Raw genomic sequence first — 6661 nt, forward strand, 5'->3', positions numbered from 1 at the left:
ACGAAGCAGAACACCTTGTCCTGGTACAGGCCTCTCTCCTCTTTAAAGATCTGTGTGAACACTCCTGAGTACACTGAGGCTGCTCTGATATCGATGCCACACTCTGTCAGGTCTGATTCATAGAAGATCAGGTTTCCTTTCAGCAGCTGATCAAAAGCCAGTTTTCCCAGAGACTCAATCATCTTCCTGCTCTCTGGACTCCAGTGTGGATCTGTCTCAGTTCCTCCATCATACTTGACCTTCTTGACTTTGGCCTGAACCACCAGGAAGTGGATGTACATCTCAGTCAGGGTCTTGGGCAGCTCTCCTCCCTCTTTGGTTTCCAACACATCCTCCAGAACTGTAGCAGTGATCCAGCAGAAGACTGGGATGTGACACATGATGTGGAGGCTTCGTGATGTCTTGATGTGGGAGATGATGCTGCTGGCCTGCTCCTCATCTCTGAACCTCTTCCTGAAGTACTCCTCCTTCTGGGGGTCAGTGAACCCTCTGACCTCTGTCACCATGTCAACACACTCAGGAGGATCTGATTGGCTGCTGCAGGTCGTGTGGTTATCCAGAGGTGAGCAGAGGGAAGCAGTTTCCCCCTGATGAGGTTTGTCAGCAGCACATCCACTGAGGTGGACTCTGTAACATCAGTCAGGATCTCAGTCTTGTGGAAGTCCAGAGGAAGTCGACACTCATCCAGACCGTCAAAGATGAACACAACCTGGAAGTCTTCAAAGCTGCAGATTCCTGCTTCTTTGGTTTCAGTGAAGAAGTGATGAACAAGTTCCACCAAGCTGAACTTTCTCTCTTTCACCACATTCAGCTCTCTGAAAGTCAGTGGAAATATGAAGAGGATTTCCTGGTTGGCTTTGTCTTCAGCCCAGTCCAGAGTGAACTTCTGTGTTAAGACTGTTTTCCCAATGCCAGCCACTCCCTTTGTCATCACTCTTCTGATTGGTCCAGGTCTTTCAGGTGAGGCTTTAAAGAGGTCTTCTTGTCTGATGCTTGTTTCTGCTCTGTGTGGTTTCCTGGATGCTGTTTCAATCTGTCTGACCTCATGTTCATCATTGACCTCTGCAGTCCCTCCCTCTGTGATGTAGAGCTCTGTGTAGATCTCATTCAGAAGGGTTGAGTTTCCAGCTTTAGCAATCCCCTCAAACACACACTGGAACTTCTTCTTCAGAACAGATTTAACCTTACGTTGGTAATGTCCTAAATGAAAAAACAACAAATAAGATGAATGAATAAACTCTCCAGTAAATATTCCAACATGTCATTGCTCTAAAGAATGAGTGTGTGAATATATCTTGGTTCATCTCTTGAGACATTAGTAAACGTCTCATTTCTCCAGCAGCTTCAATGTTTAGAGAAATCCTCTTACTGCTCTGCAGACAGTCAGCCAGCTCCTCCTGCTTCATTCTCCTCAGGAAGTTCACTGTCATCTTCAGGAATAAATCTCTGCTGCTCCTCCTCTGCTCTTCATCCTCACCCTCCAACACCTCCTCATCCTCCCTCTGACTCTCTGAGCATTCTGGGTAATCTGGACTCACAACCTTCTGGATCTTCTTCAGCTCCTTCTTCACAAAAGTCATGATGTTGTCCTCCAGCAGCTGGAACAGAAGATGATATGAATGACACAAGCAGACTGAAACCATGGAGACAAACATCAGATCCATGTTGGACACACTGACAATCCACTGGTCTACAAAGAGCAGCATGGACATGATGGAAAGTAGTTGTTGTACATGTACAGACCAGAAAGATGGAGTCCAGCTGTGTCTGATGCTGCTGGGTAGACTGACCACTGAGAACCTCTGAGCTCTGCTGGTGGACTCTGTGGACCAATCATCAACAATTAGCTCTCATCCATTACAAGATTGAAGACATTACTTCCTCCACATGGTTGTTGTCTTATCGTCTAACTCCCCAGGAAAACAGTCACCAGGGCATGCTACATGTCAGTGCTAACCTAACTTTTACTACATCCTTGCCCTGTTTTTCTTTATTATGTTGATGGTCAGGTGACTCTAAATTGATCCTCTGTGTGAGTGTGAATGGTTGTTTCCCTCTGTGTTAGCCCTGAGATAGACTGGAGACCTGTCTAGGGTGGACCTCTCGACTGATGAGAGCTGGGATAGAAGCAGGCGACCCCCGCAACCCTAGTGAGAATAAGTGGTAATAAAGATGAGATGTTGCTAGTAAAACAAGTAACCTCCCTTATTTACCTATTTATTCTATTTATTGACCATCGATTACACTGTGTTCTGTGGCATTTTACTTGCGCCATTTTGCTTTTGTATTCTCCTTCTATCTGTACTTGCAATATGTACATGTAATGTAACATTACAAGTCTCTTATACTATTATATACATATATATCAGTATGCAAGCTGTCCAAACCAATTATCCAGTTGTCTGAAATCTGAAATCTGGCACAGCTTTCATCAAGAACCCCTTTGGCTTTGTGAAGGAGCTCCTCGTACGTCTGGCTGGTAAGAAGTGGAAGCTGATCATCATCTCCATGATACCTCAGTGATATTATCAGGAACGAAGAGCTAGGGCAGTGCAAGGCAGTTATAACACCACCAGAGCCCACTGAGGCCTTTTATCAGCGGGAGATGCTTCTGAAAGAAGTTCAGGAGGTGATGCAGAAAGCAAGGTCCAGCCCCAGGACCAAGTGGAACACCCTACAAGGTCTACAAGCACTGGGGGAAACCAGGCATCGATGGTGGTACAATCAGGTGCTCAAGAAAATTACGGAGAGCATCTGTAGTGTAATCACTGGCTGCTGCAGGTCCAAACTCATAAAACAAACCACATACTTCATCAGAGCTGGAGAGAAGTGAAGAGCAACATCAAGGCTTCTTCACACTGCACAGTGGAAGAAGTTCCCACAGAATGTTGCTGAAACCTCTGTTAGACTTGACTTTGGTGTGAGAGATAACGAAGCTAGCTTTGCGAGATGTGTCACGACACCTAGTTTTAAAATGTTGGGGTTTACAGGAACAAAAGTCATTATTAGTAATAATAATACTCATCAGTATAATTATTCATTATTACAATAAGCATATTTGTGCAAACAATCCTCAACTAAATGGTGCCCATCTGAGGCAAAGCACTGTCAGGAACATTCATTTTTGTATTTTGGTTCATTCTTAATATTTTGAAATTCTTAAACTTAGACTTAGACATGATTAGACACACAAGTGAATTAACAAACAAGTGCATTGTTGTTCCTGGTTGTTACTGCCATGAATTTCAGCCTGAGTGACAAGAACTGCAGAACCTGGTTCATCAGGTGGAAGGTGTCAACTTACCTCTGACTTTGTCATAAAACTCATAAATAATGTTTAATAATGAAACAAGAACAAAACATTTATTGACACTTTACCTCTTCCTCCTCTTTGGACCAGAACCACGTCCTCCTTTAAAATCAATCAAAAACCCCTTGGAATGGTCGCTCTTAAAGGACACACAGCTGGGTTCAGGTCCAGGTCCAGGTTCATTCCTGTGAACAATGATGAGAGTCATGGACAGTTTAGACTCAGACATTTACTCCTCTGTGTTCATGTGATGCCACTTTAACACGTTTCTGTCCTGTATGAATGAACATCCTGGTCACTTGTGAACAAAGGCCGTCTTCCTACATGATACAGGAGTGAAGTCAATGCTGTCAGATGAGTGTAGAGGCTGCAGGAGTTAAATATGCACCAGATCTACCGTCATTCATGTTTTCAAGAGGAAACTAAGACAGAACGTGACTAAAGAAGTGGACACTGTGTCTCCTGAAAGCAGCAGCAGCTGCAGCATCACTAAGGAACTACTGGCTTTGACTGTCTGCTGATGGTGATTCCTCTCTGAGTCACATGGACCTGAACAAGCAAAGAAGCAACAACACTAGTGTGTAGAGCTGGTCTCTCTACAACAGGACAGACATCTACTGATCAGACACTCATCAGTCTGCAAGAAGACAAGAGGAACCAAGACCCTCAACATTTACTGATACTTTACCTCTTTGGACCAGAACCACATCCTTCTTTAAAATCAATACCAATGCCCTTGGACCAGTCGCTCTTAAAGGAACCACAGCTGGGTTCAGGTCCAGGACCAGATCCAGGTCCAGGTCCAGGTCCCTCCAGTCTGTCCTCTCTCTGGACCATGCTGCTGAATTCACTCTTTCTTCTTTCACCTGCAGAGGAAACACTCATCATTCATGTGAACATCAACTGAAATCATTCCTGCTGTAAAAAGATCAGCTGATCCTCCACTGATTCTCTCTTATTCATCAGCTGCTGTACTTCTACTATCAGTCCACTAGATGGAGCCATGGAGGACACACATGTGATGCGTTCACTGACACCGAGTCTGACTGGAAGTTCCAACACACAAACGCAATGACGTGATTAACGCATGTAATGAACTTATCAACCACTTTGTTATACAACATAAGAAGACTGTACGGGTGCACCCACTCCACATCCCTACTCTCATACAACACAGAGAATGTGTGGATTGAAATTACTGTCGCGATGGGAAAGAGCCAAGAAAGTGTCAAAAAAGACTGGAAATAAATGTGAGGGACAAACTCAGTAAGAAACATAAACAACAAGGTGGTGTCCCACCGTCTCTACTGCGTCTTATTGGCCAAGAAAAACATTCTCTATTCCCATTTTTCCCGATAGAACAACAATTGAATTGAATTTGAATTCAATATATTTATTTTGAACAGAGAAATATATTTAAAACCGTCCGAAAACGAGCAGGTGGAAGTAAAACTCATCTCTGCCCCTTTCTGACTTATTTATAAATATATAAATACAGATTTAAATGAACCGAGATGATTCACAGTAAAATAAAATAAAAACTCCTCAGTAGATATTTTTGAGACTTCACCTCAGAGTCTTTACAGAGATAATAATATCTGAATAAACGGTTCAACTCATCTCACTATGTCCTTCGCGTCTGGCGTCGCTTCCGTCGACTATGAACCAGGTCCAAGAATAGTTACTATTATCTGTGAGGCTCAAACTACTGAGTTACTTCCAGCGCTTTACGTCATAAAAACATTCTACAGACAGTTTACAAATAAAAGCCCGACTGTGTCCTCGATGAAAAGATGAAGGAAAGAAAATCACCTTCAATCATATTCATGCACCGAGTGACACAAACGGACCAGAGAAACAAAATGATCCAGACTCTTTCCTTTCAGCTGTGACTGAGTTTAACGTGAACTATGGAGCGGCAGATTTCTGCTGATGAAGAAAACACCACAAACTGCTTCATTACCTTCAGATGGAGAAAAAGATCTGCGACACGACCCTGGAGAAAGTGAAAGTAAAGTCAAACCAGGAAACGGAGAAGAGGAGGAGCCAAAGTAAAGAAGTGATCAGTTGTTTAAAGGAACATCACTGAATAAAACACATGAAACTGGAGCCAGAGAAACACAGTGGATTAGATGATGATTTCTGTTTTTTGTTTCTGGTCACATCCCTCTGCAGTGAACTCATGAGTGTCACATTATTGCCTTTCCTTCAAAATATGAAATTCCAATTTAATCTGAGTTCTGTTTGTTCCTGGTTCTCAGTGCTGTGTTCTGTTCACTTCTCTGAATAAAAGACTGATAAAGTAGAGATAGATTTATTCTCTTTTATTCAGACAAGTGGACAGACCCAGGGCTAAACCATAACTTATCGTCCACCACAAAAAAGAGAGAAGTTGCCATTAAAAATGAAAAAATAAATAAATAATAAACTTGCAGACACATTCAGTCAGTTCGTTGTGTCTGAGAAACAAAGCAAGAGATGGAAAGACAGAACTGAAGGGATATTTGTACATTTCAGACTTATTTGATTAATCACTTCCTTCCTTCCTCCTCAAACCTGCAGTGAAGCAGCTTCTTAGACTCTAACTGGTCAGAATCATCTTAGACAGAATGTAGAGACAGAAACATGGACTGGAACCAGAAGATTTTATCATCATTTTTATTGTCATTCACTGGAAGGGCAACATTTATAACTTATATTAGATTATTAATCTTATTTTCCATATATTTATTATTATTAGTATTTATTCATTAAATGTAAACATTCCACTGATTTACTTGTTCTTTGTTTTTTTGCACTGAAACAAATGTCGTTCCTTACAGGTCACTGTGTTGTTACTGATCCAGACCACGGCTGAATGTGGCCCCTGAACTAAAATGTGTTGGACTCCACTGAAAGGAGGGAAGAAAGGAAGGAAGGAAGGAAGGAAGAAAGGAAGGAAGGAAGGAAGGAAGGAAGGAAGGAAGGAAGGAAGGATGAACCCTAGGAAGGAAGGAAGGAAGGAAGGAAGGATGAACCCTAGGAAGGAAGGAAGGAAGGAAGGAAGGAAGGTCTTGACATGGTCCAGTTCGTGCTGCTACTAATAAATCTGATGGAACGAGTTCATAGAAGAAAAGTTCCTAAAGCTCAAATAAATAACTTTAAATCATGACTGAGGCTCAGATAATAATAATAATAATAATAATAAATAAAGTTATTAATAAATAAATAACGTGCTCCGAACAAACGTGTGTGTGTTGGCAGCTCCAACTCTTTTCTTTTCTTCCGTATAAAAACTAGTTCTGTCAGAGATTAAACTTTAATCCTGTTTGATGCGTTTACATTTACTCTTCACAGGAAACACAAACAAAC

The 6661-nt window shown here is 42.0% G+C and overlaps 1 long non-coding RNA gene across 1 annotated transcript; it reads right to left on the reverse strand.

Moving 5' to 3' along the window:
- Positions 1-1565: 1565 nt before the first annotated feature.
- On the reverse strand, positions 1566-5849 carry LOC125018525. Its single transcript, XR_007113955.1, has 3 exons — positions 3999-5849; positions 1744-3495; positions 1566-1598 (listed from the first exon to the last, which is right to left on the reverse strand). It is a non-coding gene; the product is annotated as an uncharacterized LOC125018525 (long non-coding RNA).
- Positions 5850-6661: the final 812 nt, after the last annotated feature.

This window comes from Mugil cephalus, chromosome 13, assembly GCF_022458985.1.
Source record: "Mugil cephalus isolate CIBA_MC_2020 chromosome 13, CIBA_Mcephalus_1.1, whole genome shotgun sequence".
NCBI lineage: Eukaryota > Metazoa > Chordata > Actinopteri > Mugiliformes > Mugilidae > Mugil > Mugil cephalus.